We start from the raw sequence: 15,243 nt of genomic DNA, 5'->3' as shown, positions 1-15,243 counted from the left end.
GCTGATTTTCTTGGAATCCAAACATTCAATGGGAACATGGCCATGTTGGTTAAACTTCAGTGGGAAAGTCCAAGTGCTCTGAGGTAACTTTTTCATTCTCTCTCAATCGTTCTCGAATGTTTCATTTTCATAATATTGAAACCTGTAGTTCTGATGAGGTAGAATGACTTGTTTTGACTTCACTTTTTCAAATATGATCTAATAATATATCAGAGCAGTGCAACATCAAAAGTAGATGTTTTCATCTTTCAGAAATGAAATATATTCCCAAATCAAATAATTTTTGTGGAAATAATCTTCCTGCAAGAAGTTGTAATGACTGACTTCCCCTGAGTCAATTAGTAATGGAAACAAATGGCAAAACATCTGCAGTACTCAGGAAAAATTATTTCTTGTTTTGATCACTTCTAACAGCCATGGTTTGGGAGAGAGGCACTTTAGAGGAACAGAAGACCAGTTTTTCCCTGCAGTCATAGCAAAGCTCTGAGGGATCCCTGCAGTGCTGCTGGAATCTGTCCCTAGCAGCAGGGAGCCTTCGTGGTTAGAAGGTGAAGGTATGAGAGTGCCCCAAAATGATGCTCTGGCAACATCAGTGCCTGAAAACCATGGAAAGCTATACGGCAGCCAACCTGGATGAGTCTTTCATGTACATTTCCCTTCAGGGGCTGTTCTGTGATGGGTTTGAATTAGGCTCAAGTTATGAATCTATAAATATCGTATTTTTTGTCATTATGCCTGTTTTGTATTAAACTTCTGCAGCTTTTTTCTCCCTTACCTCCCCCCCCACCCCCTTCCTCTCCATGTGTCTCTCTCTCACCATTTTGGCAGTGGTGCACTGCCTTGACAGCATCAGGAAAAAAAGGTAGGAGAGTCGCGAGAATAGGGGAAGGATGAGATGTTCTCCTACCATCACAGTATTTGGGGCCTCAGTGGTGAGTGAACTGAAAGGGTGGAGAGATATTAATTAGAGAAAAAAGGCAAAACCTAAGATTGTAAGTCTCGTCCATCTTAGACATAAGGAAGAGCATCTACAGGCAAAAAGTAGTGGAGATGTGTTCTGATGTCCTGTGGGGAAGGAGCCCGTGTCCAGATGTGCACAGTATGTCTGTGACATCTAGTCCTTGTTGGTCTGTAAAGTCAGGACCCAGACACCACAGGAGCATGTACTGTGCAGGATGGGCACCAGTGGGTGGGGGTTTTCCCATTTCATTACAACCAAAGCTGAAGAGATAGTTTCTAATGCAATTTTATTCCAAACTGAGAAAAGCATATTCTTTTATTTTACCTGTCTCCTGAATCTGGTATATCTGTGAAACTGCTCTGAAAGCACTATATCTGTATAAGAAATGGATCTAATTCTTGGGGTTTTTTAGTGCAGAGAGTTTATCTCTAGAACAACTGTATGTGTTTTCTCATCTTACACACTAGGCTCTATAAAAGCAGAATCAGATCCAAATGCCTGTTAGTCTTTTTGTCCATCTAGAAAAAAAGGCTTAAAAAAAAAAAGAAAATGGCCTAAATACTTTCAGGTATGTGGATTTAATGACATGGAGAACAAAGCCTGTGGACTTATTTTGGATTATACTCTATAACCAAGACCGAACTTGGCCAAGTATCCTCCCCTTGGACTTTTCATCACTTTGTTTTACTCATTACTTAGGACCTGTGGATCCTAACTCTTTGAACACTTGCCTTCAGAGGAGTTAAATTAGATTATTAGTAGCTTTCAACCTGCAGTCCCAGTTGCTCAGACTTTGGCAAATGTCCTTCCACAGAGGAGCAGCCTCTGGGACCTGCAGGGTAAAATGCAGAGAAGGCTGATGAGACAAAGCCCACACTAATTCACCATGATGAGTAACTAAAAAAAAACATTAAAAATGAAAGGTTTGCTGTGTCTCAAGTACAGAGATGTGCCTGGTCTCCAGGGTGGATGGGTGTCATCACCCTTCTCCACAGCACTGGGAGCAGTGCTGGGCACTGAATCATCCTCAGCAGATTGTGCAGCACAATATCCCAGTGCATGGATGTTTGTGACAGGGGAGGTTGTGTGGCTTTGGTGTTTGGTTTTCTGTGGTTTTGTTTTGTTTGTTTGTTTTGGTTACTTATTTATTTATAAGGGAGAGTTTTGTTACAGAAAAGAGGCATTTCCAAGTAGGTGCTGGTGGATTGCAGTTAGGGAAGACTTTCACTTCAGAGAGGCTGGGATTTGCTTAGGTGGATGCTGGGATGTGTAAGAACAGTTTGCTCTCACCCTGCTTCTTTCAGGGGCTGCATCTTCAGCAGACTGTCAGATCAGGTCCCAAAAGTCTCTCTGCATTGCCTCATCACTTCTAATTACCCTTAGTTGCTCTGCTCACAGGAGTTTCTAGGGGAGATGGGATCTGCTTTTCTAATACATTCTCCAAACTTGCATAAGCAAATCACTTAAAGAATTGTTTGAGGAAGTAATTTAGGAAAACTCCCACAGAAATGAAGTGCTGGGTGACTCCTTCAGCGACCAGCACTGCAGGGCAGTGCACCCCCAGTGCTGCAGGGCTGTGGTAGCCTGTGCTCCCTCACAAATATCTTCTCCTGGAAGCTGTCCCAGAAGCAGGTAGGAGCATCCAGGGTTGTCTGGCAAAGGTTTCTTACAATTCTTCACAGCTCTGCAGATATAAATCACCAAAGGTCCCTTTGGTAGAGTCCAAACCATTCTGCTTCAGACAGGATTGCAGCCACAATCCGAGTGACATCTCCCACAGCAGACTTACCCATCAGCTCCTTCTGGACCTCCCCCGCCACCAGAAGGTGATGCTTGCAAACCTGGGATGCTGCAGGAGTGACAGTCAGTTCAGCTGGTTGGAAGGCAAGGTGAGCTGGTCAGACTCCTTGCTTTGCTGAGTCACCACACAGTTGTTAAGCTCTTAAAATCTCCTTTATGTATTTCCAGTGGGCTGAAACACCACCTCTCATTCCCTTTGAAGAACTACCCAAATGCTTATGTTATAAAGAGGCTGTTAAGGTTGATATGAGACAGGAACTAACACACTCAGCATAAACCCTCAGCTGGGGACAGTCCATTTCCTCTTCACTGAAATCCAGGGAATATTTATTATGGCTTCTCTTTTTTTTTTTTTCCCCCCCAAGCAAAACAAAAGGAACATCATCGCAACAGCATGCCTGGTTGTTATAAAATTTATTTAGATGTCACCTGCCTGCAAGTGCTGCCATGCCAGAAAGAGCCCAGATGCAAACCAGTGAGCAAATGAAAGGCAGAGGATTGGGTCCCAGGAACAAAAATGGAGACCAGCCCTTCTCTCTGTTTTCACAAGTGCAAGCATCGGTTCAGGGTGCCTGAACCAAACACTGCAGAGCAAAGGACACAGCAGCCCAAAGAGAGAAGCATTTTAGATATGAAAAAAAGACTTGCACCCAACTTCCAGGTGCTGGTGATTGCCCCTGGTCAGGCCCTCTGTTCCTGTTTCAGCACAGACCCAGGTGTCTCAGTTTTGTGCAACAAGCATCTCCCTTCAAACATCCAGAACTCTCCTTCCATCTCTCCTTCTCCATAGTCACAGCCCATGCAGCAGTGAGACCATGTCAGCCCTGGCCAATGCAGAGCAGAGGCAGAAGTCAGCAGGTGCTGCACCATGAGTGGGAGATGATGAGACAGAGAGGAAGAGCAAGGAGCTGAGCAGGCTGCAGGTAGCACAGGAGCTGAATTTTTGTTTGGCATGTTGGTTTTCAAGTCACCCTGTAGCTTCAGTTTAGTTTGTTCTTGACTCAGCCAACTGCTATCAATATTAAGAAAACAAACCAAATCAAGAAGCAATTCTGAGTTTATTGCTCTGAAATTTGCATGCATATTTATAAATTTTAGCAGGGCCACTGCACAATTCAACACTCACTGCCCACTCAGTTGTAAAGAAAACAGGAAGCCATAATTATACCAAACACTTTTCTAAGTGAAATATGTGTTTAAAAGTCATATGTGTATTGATACATACATAAATGTGCTTGTATATGTATATTTGTATGTATATGTGACATAGAATCCATTTTACATGTATAAAAGATATGTGTAAAAGGCAGCCAGCAACCTAACAAGCCAATAAAATCACACCCTGGGTGTTCCAGCTAGAAAAGATAGGTCATTTTATTAAATCTGTTATTGACCTTGGCATGTAAATCAACCCTTACCCGGTGCTACCCATAATATGAATCAAGAAACGGCACTGTAAAGAAATTTGAGATAGTTCAGTCCTTGTAAGGGACACATGAGAATTATATGAGCCCTTCCAGTGGGAGCATGGAGGACACTGCATACACCCAGGCAGAGCTGTGCTAGAGGTCTCTGGAAATTAAGGGGTTTTCTTGATGGAAAATGGGAGCAGTGTGAAGACCAAAGCCTTTGGAGAAAACAGATTGGCAGCATCTTCCCCTTGGGAAAACTGAAGTGAAATGGCTTGCTTGGAATCATCAGTCATGTCTCATTCGTGGTGGTCATTCAGTGCCTCTCTTTCTTGAGAGACATTGCATCAAGGCTGTGGCCAGAAATTACACTGCAGACTGGGATGGAGAGACTACCTGGGACTGGGTTCAATACAGCAGGACGGGGGAACTGCAAAAAACCACCAGGTTTTGCTGCCGAACAGGCAGAGAGCATTGTGTCAGCCAACAGCAAGCAGCTCCCCATTGCTGAAAAGGGCTCCTCAATTGATTTCTCACTCTCCATCACTGTTTTTCCTCACAGTGATGCATGAAACTGTAGAAAATACCAGAGCTGCCTGAGGGAGATTGCATTTCTCATCTAGGCTCTGGCTGATAAGGCATTTGAAGAACTGTGTTATCCACAATTTTTTAAAAGCTCACTTAGCTTAAAAGTAAACAGATGCAGTAGGAAGCCATTATTTTACAAACCCATATGCACTTAACTGCTAGCAAATGGACTAATTATGCTCTGAGATAGTTTACCTGTGTATAAAGAGCAAGCACCCTCTACTAGCAGAACCCTGTGTGGGCAGAGAACTACTGAGTTATTGCAATATTTTTGCTAAGCTGCACTCAGCTGTTGTTCCTCAGGTTAATCTAATCATCCTCATGAAGTTCACACAGGAGAATTAGATTCAGGCACAGCTTCAGTACAGCCAGGCCAAAGAGGAGTTCACAGACTGTATTCTGCTTCCAGTTCTGGTCTGCCCTGCACATGTGCTAAACAGCATTGCTTCTCAGCTTTTTGTACCATTCCTTTATCCTTCCTCCAATACAGGTTTCCCATAATCGCTGTAAAGGCCCTCAGTGTCCCTGACACTGCCCTCCCATTTTGGACTGCAGACTGCCATTTAGAGAAAGGAAGAGAGGAGCTGTAGATAGACATGCACTTACAAACCTGCTCTTGTACAGATGCTGCCAGCTGGGCTGGGACATGATGTGTGACTGCCAGGGCTCTGCTCTGTCACTCCCAGCCTCTGTCTGCGATTTCTTCTCCTCTGGGGTGAGTATGTGTTCACAGCTGCCACTCCACATCTGTCCCTCAGTGCTGCAGGATGACAGTTGTCCTTTTTTCAATGAACACTACTAAAGCACAGGGGATTGAAATTACCCACACACTTGGCTGAATCCAAGTTTCAGATGAAAAAAAACAAAGCAAGCTTCAAAAGTACTTCAGCACTTCAGGTTGCCATTTTAAAAGCAAAATACTTTCCTTTTTTCCTCTAAAGGAGCCTTGTCTAAAAGGTAATTGAAACAGTAAGATAATTAGAGAAAAAACAAATGGTTCTGTGATGATTATCTTTTTTTTTTTACTGTTCTATTACAGTTCAGCTCAGTCCAAATCAATTATCTCATCCCTTCCTAAGTTTCCTAAATCAACTGCCAAAACCCCAGTCTCTTTCCAGTTACTTTCCATCCATACTCTCAGTGAATATCCTCCTCCTGTTCTCACCACTTACTGTTTATTGAGACTGCATCACTTTGCTCCTCCTGTGGTCTATGTGTCCCCTCACCCCCAACCTTCTCCATTTCCTCAAATGATTGTTTCTGAGGCTGAAGTCTCTTTAGCATCCGTGCTCTAATCTGGATATCAAGCTAAGGCAGAGTGTGTCTTCAGGAATAGTCATTCACATGAAAATCTTTCACTTGTGAGTAGGATAATGGCCATGTCCTCAGCTGCTGTAACCTGGAACAGCCCCAATACCTTCACGTGGGTCTGAGGTGTTTTAAAAGCCTCTGAAGAGGTGGTTCATCCAGAAAGATCACAAGATACTCTACAGGGGGAGAGGTGAGCATTGCCTTGCCTGTGGCTGATGTGTAGCTTTGTTCTGTCTATCAGTTTTATTAGACTTGCTTTCCTCGCAGGCAAACCTCCTGCAAGCCTTCTATTTGGGTAATCTGCTCTTCATCACCCTGCGTATTTCAATCCACATATTTACACGGCTGAGACTATGTGAGAAATTAGATCCACATCACCCCACATCTGTGCTCCCTCTCTGGAAAGTATTTCACTGCTGGGCTGTCAGGAATCATTACAAACCTGAGGAGCAAATACCCTCATATGAATGCCTTCAACTCGCCTCCAGGACCAGAGATGATGTATGAGCTGTGATAGGCTCTCCACTTCCCCTGGTGCTCAGAAACACAACTCCTCTCTCGAAGAAGGATGGTTATTGCTTAAACACATCTGCACTCAAGGATCAGAGAGTGATAAAGCCCTGACCCTCCCATTGCTGTGAGGAGATCCACAGGCTGTGCAACCCAAAGCATTCCAACAGAGGTATAACTGTGTGAATTAGGGAGGAGCAGACACCTGTGAGATACTGCAACAAAACTCCTGGCCCTGGCCTGGCTTGATGGATGGCATCTTGCTTGCAGAGTGACCCTGTGGGCTGGGGGACTGTGCTCACCTGCCACTGCTGCACTGTGGCTGCTGAGTTTATAGGGCGTGGTGCAGTGGTGTCACCAGGCAGTGCCAACAAGTGCCCAGCACACACTCGCTCCACAGCTACTGCTGCACGTCAGGATGCCTGCCAAGGCCTTCCTGCCAGCCTTCTTAGCTCCAGGGTAAAATATGGATGACAGCATGTCCTCACCTCACAAAGGTATTAGGAGGATAAATGTCTTAATGTAAGAATGCTAAAGCGCCTGAGTGTTTCAAACCCACCTCTTTTGAGATGGAGCTAAGCAAGGCATGATAATGTGTGTGTCTTTTAAATGCACAAAATCAGTCCTTAAATTTTTGTTTTTGTTCTTCCAGTAAATTTTGATGGGCAAAATCTATCTCAATAATTTTTTCTTCTGATAATTGTGTTTTCAAGAGAAGTCAATGGAAAAGCATAAGTAGGAGTGAGAGGAAACCCTGCTTGATTAGTCCTCAGTGTCTACTTCTTCAACACAAAGAAATCATGGAAAGGAATTTTAAAAGCAAGCAGTATTTTTAATAGAATTTGAATAATTACTTTCTTGGGAGAAGGGCAAAAATCCATAATAAACATCCATCAAATTGCTTCATCAGAAGATGAGTGCTAGTCACAAGGACTCCTCAGGGGTCCCAGGGCTGCAGTGGCTTCGTGATCTCCCTCAGCCTTGGTGGCCTGGGTGCTTGCCTGGCAAGCCCTGTGGTGGGACAGCCTTGGGTGGGTGGCTGCACAGGCATCCCAGCAAGAGCTGTTCCCTCTCCTGAGCCCCACAGCCCAGCACACCTCTGCCCTGACCCCCTCCCTCCTCCTCACCTGCCTCTGAAAGGAAAGGAAAAGGGGCCTGGGAGTGACACGAGAGGGGTTCATGTACAGTGACTCTTGGTTTACTACCAGCACATGAAATCCCAGCCCTCTTTTTCTGTTACTGCCCTTTTCAGAGTCTCTGTGGTTCATGTTAGCTCAGGGGTGACACAATGTCACATTCAGAATTAATGAGGCCAGTGAGGCCAGGAGAATGTCATTAGACTAAATGCAAGTGCAGTGCTCAGGACTGGCCCAGACTTTTGCGCCAACACCAAATGAATTCAAGGCTAAAACTTGGAGCAAACAGCCCAGGGCATGACCCAGTTATGGTTCACACTAAATCCAGACCTTGAACTTGAGAAAACCTTGTTATTTTTTACTCTTAATTTTCATGCACTACTTATTTTCTGTCTGAATGCCAGATATGAAAGAAGAAATGCAGAAATCCTGCAAAGGAGGTCATTCTTCAGCTCCCACCAGTCAGGTTAGAAGGGAAAGCAGCTAAAAAGTCTGTATGTATTTGAAAAATTTCCAGCATTCATTTGTAGACTCTCCAAATCTGGATCAATTCCCAGTGATCATCCAATCTGCTAGGTCTTTCATGCAAATTGATCCCAGCAAGGTCTACTCCATCACAGAAAAAGACACCCTGCCTCCTAGGGCTGAAAAAAAAGGAATGGAAATAAATATTCACAGACAACCTGTGCACATGGTCTTTATGTGGCTTATTGCCTCTGAAATGAATTCAGAGTTGCCATAGCCTCCAGTCAGACCGCAGGTTCTTGTATTGGGTAGGTGGGCAGAGAGTACATTTAACCTTCGTTCTGAAGTGGAGCAAAAGCCAAAATAAACAAGCCAAAGACAAGAAACAGTAAAAAACAAAGATTAAAGAGGAAGACAGTCCATTGCAGTTTTTCTAGGCATGAAAGTTCCTGGTCACAAACTTTGGTCAAAGGCTTACTTTTTAAAATGTCTGTTAAAAAAAAAAAAAAAAAAGCCGTATCTTCTGTGACCTTTTATTTGCTATAAAAGCATCAGGGTTAAGCTTACTTTTCATTTCCAGTTGGTGATGTCATTTGATTTCTTTCTTTTCCTATTCTTAGGAATCCTGAATACTTTCTATGATGAAATCCTTGTCTTTTCCTTCCCAGTATAATTTCTTTCCTTCCCCACTTGGAGATGTCCATTGCTGACCCAGAGACAAGCATATGTTCCCAGAGCATCCACTACTCCTACTGACTTCATCATCCTCACTGAAACTAAACTGCAAAATCCAGAATTAAAATGAGCTTCAGATTTCAGCTATGCTGTTTGAAAGCTGGACTGACTTTTAGAAGTGTACAAAATGAAGACTGGGCCATAGTGCTCCCAGCTGGTAGATACCAGGCTGTAATAGCTCTGCCTAGCACTGCCCTCCATAAAGAAATCCTGTGTCCTGAGGCCTGTGAAGTGAGCAACTCACTGCACAAGGAACCAGGTTCCCTCTGTGAGCTCTGCATAAAGCTTGCATCTGCACATGTCTTTCTTTTCCTTGGGTCGGTTTTATTCCTGATGGCTCTTTGCCAGTGCAGGGCTTGCTAGTGAAATTCACATGGGACTAGTTTTGAAAGCCTAAAAATCAATCATGAATTTAAGCTTCCCCCATGGCCCCACTCTTTCTGTAGGCGTAACACCCCTTCACCACCCTCCCTTCTCCTCAGTTTGCATTGCTCTGGTAAGTTATTTATCAATAAAAATTCCACAGCCAACACATAATTGGATTTCTGTAAGAGCTTTCAAAACCAAGCTGCATTGAGTTGCAAGAGGCAGACAATTAACTTGACAGAGGAGTTAACACTTCTACCTTGCATCTATTTTTATTGCCTTCTTCTTTCAGTGCAATCATTTTCTCATTTTATTCTGGTTGTGGAAGGAGCAGGTGAAAACAAGCCACAGTTTCTTTAGCAGCCAACTCTGGTGGTTGCCTGATACTCATTGGAGGGCCAGTCAAGTAAAGTGCTGGAAACCTCTTCTGGCAATGGGTTTCAAACTGGTGATTAAAGGCAAAGGGTTCAGGTAAGAACGTACAAGAGGCTGCAGACTTACTTAAGGGTACACCTCATTTGGAAATTCCCGTGTCACAGGTGAGATGGGCAAGGGAATGTGGGAAGCACAAATGGTTTGGGCTTTACCCCCAGCAGTAACACTTATTTGGAGCAGAGTGGCTTCCTTCTGATGAGTGGTGTGAAACTCCACTGCAGAGCACTGCACCCTCCATCTGCCACCACAGACTTTCCCACAGCAGAGGACAGGCATCCAAACTGCTCAAACCAGCTAGGCAGCGAAACCCCCTCAGTCAAGCACCTTATACAGATCTTCTCCAGGTTGCTTTCTACTCCTTTCCTTTGCTCCATTTTTTCAAGCCTTTGTTTTAGAGGGGTGGAGGAGGCTACACTCTTCCCTGAGGCAGGTAAATGATGGAAATGGAGATGGAGATGGAGATGGAGATGGAGATGGAGATGGAGATGGAGATGAGATGGAGATGCAGATAGATGGCACCAGGAGTCTGACTGCTCTCTCCTCCCTCACAGTGCCTCTCACAACATTGTCACGCCTCCCACAGGGCCATGCATAGCCCAAGGGCAGAGTTACCAGGCACATGTATTTTTAGCTGTAAGGAACACAGGCAATCCAGACTGGTGCATGGCTGGTGAAAGGCAGGGTGCCACCAGTGTCACTGGCAGCACTTCTCATCAGCACTGCAGCTGGCAGTGTAACCAGACATTAATGTCACCATCACACAGTGTCCAACAAAAGACCAGGGTCCTGCACTGCTAGGAGCTGCAATGAGCTTCCTGACTTCATTACATGTTTGCAAGAGAGCAGAAGCAAACTGGAAGTTACTTTGTGCCACTAGTAAGGATTTAGCTTGGGCTCACAAGGTGATCTCTCCCTTTACCCACAAGCACAGCTCTCTCACCCAATGCGGTTCCTGAGTGCTGGGCTGGACTCTGTTCCAGAAAGCAATGTCTCCTTTCTCTTGCAGTTTGTTTCATCTCTGCCCCACCGTGTCTGTCAGCTGTTCCCCTCACCAACACCTTTTCCAATAGTTGTTCTTTGTTGATCCAGGAATGAAGGTAACTCACCTCTTCCTTTACTAAGAGCCCTTCCTACATCCTGCAGGCATTCACTTCCCTCTGCCTGTCAGGTGCCATGCTCCCAGATCTTGTCTCTTTCATCTTGCACACAGCAAGCCCATTCATTAAGCCCTGACATCTGGATCTGGATCTGAGTTTGGTTTCCTAGCTGGCACCACAAAGGAGTGGACTGCCTTGGGGCTGCAGGGATGTGCAGGCATTTCTGATGAAGCAGGCAAGGTTACAAATTAGATTCAAGTCTAAACCAAACTTACAACTCCAAACAGTTCTTAAATGAAGCTCAGGACTGAATCTGAGCCTAAAGCTTGGTTTGGTTCCTACTGTGAAAAGGAGCCAGAGCTAAGCACCATGAGCACCTTTGGAGCTGGGCTCTCTTGAACCCTTTAAACGAAACACAGGCTGTATTTTCTGGCTTTCCCGTCTGAGGTCTTAGAGCTGCACTCCAGCAGAGCTTGAGGTGCAGGGTCTGCGAGTTTTGGCCTGGGCCACCCACCTCTGTGTCCTGCTAGCAGTGACCAAGGGGAAGGCCAGTTCTGTTGCAGAAAATGTAATTGCTTTACAATTTGCTTCCTGTTTGAACAAAACCAGCAGACCAAATTACTAAACCATTTTAAAGAGAAAGAATTTAATTAGGGATATGGAAACAGCATTTTTGAGGTATTCTCAACAAAGATTTAAAAAAAGCAAAACTGATGAGAGCAGCTTTTTCCATCTCAACTGAATGTTTTGAAACAAAATAACTCTATTTTGCTCCAAAGCTCAAGTGGAGGCAAGTTTTCTTTTTTGCTTCATTTCATCTCCCTGGAATACTGAAAAACATCTGTCACGATGGGCAGGTCCCTTTTTCCTCCCCACGAATATGACTTTCACTTGAAATCACATTTTCTGATAGAAAAACTTCTCAAGCAAAAATGCAGCCTTTGTGAGAGAGGACACAGAGCTGCCTGAAAATGAGCCATAACTCAGCGCAGCGCCTCCATTCATGGAGAACTTCTGCAGCCATTTGAGTTCCCCTCAGTACACAGGCTTGTAAAGAGAACATAAAGGCCTCCTGCCCCCAACAGCCCCAGCAGATGGAAATAATCTGTGCTGTTTACGTATCATTTTACAACCTGGGGAAATCAAGCAGGTGGTGACACAGTTACCTTTACCCAGACTTTAAAGCAATCGTGGTCCCCACGGTGCCCAAGGGCAGCTTTCCCCTCCGGCAGAGCCAGACAAAGGTAGCAGTGAATGGGTGGGTGATACAGACATTTTCTGCAGCCCCCTGCTCCCATCTGTCCCGCTGATGGAGCCCAGGGCGGGCTGCCCGTGCGGGACCCCCGGCTCCCTGCGCCGCCGGGAAGGAGCCGCCTGGGAAAGCCCTGTCCCAGCGTGTGCCTCGCCCGCCTTCCAGGGACTGGGAACAGCCCTCGCTGGTTATTCACCGTCCACAGCAGAGCTTGGAGACAAGGTTAGAACACAAATGCTGCTCCCAGTCTCTAACTTCATCCTTTTTCTTGCCCGATTTCAGCATGGCAATTCGCAGTCTAGTATTGTTATTTTCCTTACTGCAAAATTCTGCTTGGGTGTAAGACTATTCCTTGTTCCCTTGCAAATGATTTTATTTTACTTATTCATATATTTCTGGCAGGTCACCCTAGACAGCAAGGGTCAAGTTATATAGTGATTTTCAAGTGAGACCACTCAGCTTTGGCAGGGTCTGTGCTCCCCACCCCTGGTCCCTGTGTTTGATGATGTTCAGGTCAGGGATGTCTCGGGGTAGAGATAATGTATGCATGAGGTGATCTGGGACCTGCTTATTCCTTTACTAAATGATCAGAAAAGGTTTCAGAGGTGTCTCATCTCTGACTTGCCTTTGTTTCTGAAATATCCCTTGAGATCTGGGGGGAGAAGTCAATTATGTTTCATAAAAATACCAGCTGGCTTTGTAAAAAAATATTGTAGTCTTCTTATTCTCTTCCATTTTTCAAGAAGATTCATGGAAAGGGAAAGAAAAAAGTGAGTGGGCTTTTAAAAGAGTGTTTTAAATAAAAAGTTCCAAGTTGTATTTAAGTTTTCAAAAAAAACCCCACACCTGAAGCAGTAAAATACTAAAAAAGGAAATATAGGGGAAGAAGGATACAGAGGAGAAGAAAAGGCACATTCATCATTGTCCAAAGACAAGATCTAGTTTGAACAGCAAACATCATACAATCAATCCATCTGCTCATCATTCCCATCCCAAACACATAAAAAAATCAAACCTTTGTTGGCACAGGATTTGTCTACACACAACTATGCTGTTTTAAGGGGACATGGAAATAGTACACCTCTCACACAAATGTTGTACATTGTTTTCCTTGTAGAAATGCACCTCCAAGCTGCATTGTTCATTCCAGGAACCATCTGGGGATATGTTATGCCAAGGTAAGACATCTTTATTTTTATATAATCTCATTCACATTGAAGGTTGCACATCTCATCCATAAGTAACAACCCCCACATTCCTGACCAAAGCTGTTGTGCGGATACAGAGCTGCCTTTAAAACAAATTAGCCTTGCTACAGGAAGAGTCACCCCCTTGTGAGGGTCCAGTTTCCAAGCTCCCCTCCAAGCCCTTCCAACCGTTTCTGAGCACAGCAAGGCTACCAAAGAAGAAAGTGCTCTTTTAGTTTATAATTCTATCAGTGCCAGGGTGTTTGCTGCACTGTCTTCATACTCCTATCTCACATAGCTCCAACAGAAAAGCAATAGGCCAAAGACTATCTCCTTGTAGTGAAAGGAAAGCTGTCAGGCAGAGAGTACCAATGCAGTGCCAAGAATGGGCTGCCTGATGTGCACAGCCTGCAGGGCTGCTCCTTTCAGCACTGGTGATAGGATGGACAATAATCCAGTCAATAGCATAAAGCTATCGCATGTATCAGTGGGGACACTGTCCCAAAAGGAAGCTCTGGAATCAGAAATGTGATTAGAGGCAGGAAGAGAGATTACAGCCTAGGAAAACATGTTGAGCAAGAAGATGCTGAAAATAGTGGGACTTGCTTTACAGCAGAGATAAAAAACTAGGAATGTTATGGAAGTAGACAGGACTATCAGGGCTGTATAGAAGCCAGATCATCACAGAGCTTCTGTTGCTGTGTGTCCTAACACAGGAATATCCTGGATGTGCACAAATACACTGTGGAATTGAATCATAACGTTTGAATGTATCTAGAGGAATGACTTCTCCACATGTTGCATTTGATGCCTAGAGATTAAAGAGGTTCAGAGTAAATAGGATGCTCCTCAAAGCTCTGGGAATATTCACTATTATATTAATGCAGTTTCATAAACAAGAGTTTAGGGACAGTTATAATGTTGGCAGACAACTGCTAATAAAGTAAATTAGTAAGCAGGTTCCCCAGCGGGCAGTTTCCCTCTTCCTTAGGAGCACCTGGTTCTGCATATAACCAGAGTTGGGATATTGGTGCAGATGTCCCAGGCAATTTGGCAAGCCTGAGGTTTTCCCCTTCTGAAATTACTCCTTTAAGTCAACTAAGGTTCAAAATGCTCAGTTTTCTGTCTTCTCTCCTCTGAATTTTCTCAATATCTACTGCTGATTTCCTTACACAGGGCTGGCGTCAGCACACCAGGGTCCTCTAACCTCCATCCATGCCCCTGTAAACTGCAAAGTCTGTGCTTTGTGAGAGTATTTTTATAAAGATTTTTTGTTTCTAGCCAGGACTTGGTTTGCTGCATTTCCAGACCAGTCACAAGCCTCTGGAAGAAGTTTGGGCTTGAGAGATTTGCAGCTTCATTTTGCTCACTGTAGAAGTTGGAATAACTTGGATAAACACTGGTTAATCAGCACAAACCTTGTGCTTATCTGCCACAAACGCAGACTGCCTACTCACTACTATTCCTCCAGCACTAGTTTTCACCAGACATAATCACAAGCATTCCTGTTTCCTGATAACATGCAGAGGAGCAAAGTTGATTCAGAAAAGTTTTCTTGTGCATAAGAGCACAGGCAGCTGGGGCTGCTGCTTGTGCCCACAGCTGATGTTTCAAGGGGCTTGCCAGAGCCAGCTTGAATTCCAGCCCAACTGGGGAGATAGGGAGCTGAGGAAGTGTGACTCCTGAAGAGCAGAGATAGCCTGGGACAAGCGCTTGTAAGCTCCTGAAGTATGTCTCTTGAATTTCTCTTCCCAATAGCACTGTGAAGTGTGTGCATGAGATGGTGACACAAGAGAAATGAAGAACTGACTGGAGAAGTTGCACGCTTCTGAATGAATGCTGGACTGTAGTGGATTTTGGGTGAGACTGGTAAATTCAGCAAATTTTAGGTTTATAGAGGGAGCAGAATTCTTTTAGGAGTTTTCTTCTGCTGAGGGGAAGATCCCTGACCTCTGGTGGGCTTTCCCCACACCATCTGCAGATCCAGGCCT

Source organism: Corvus kubaryi, unplaced genomic scaffold (genome assembly GCF_017639235.1).
Source record: "Corvus kubaryi isolate FWS band 111438036 unplaced genomic scaffold, C.kubaryi_AGA036_p1.0 138, whole genome shotgun sequence".
In the NCBI taxonomy this organism is placed as follows: Eukaryota; Metazoa; Chordata; class Aves; order Passeriformes; family Corvidae; genus Corvus; species Corvus kubaryi.
Note: the sequence above shows the minus strand (reverse complement) of the source record.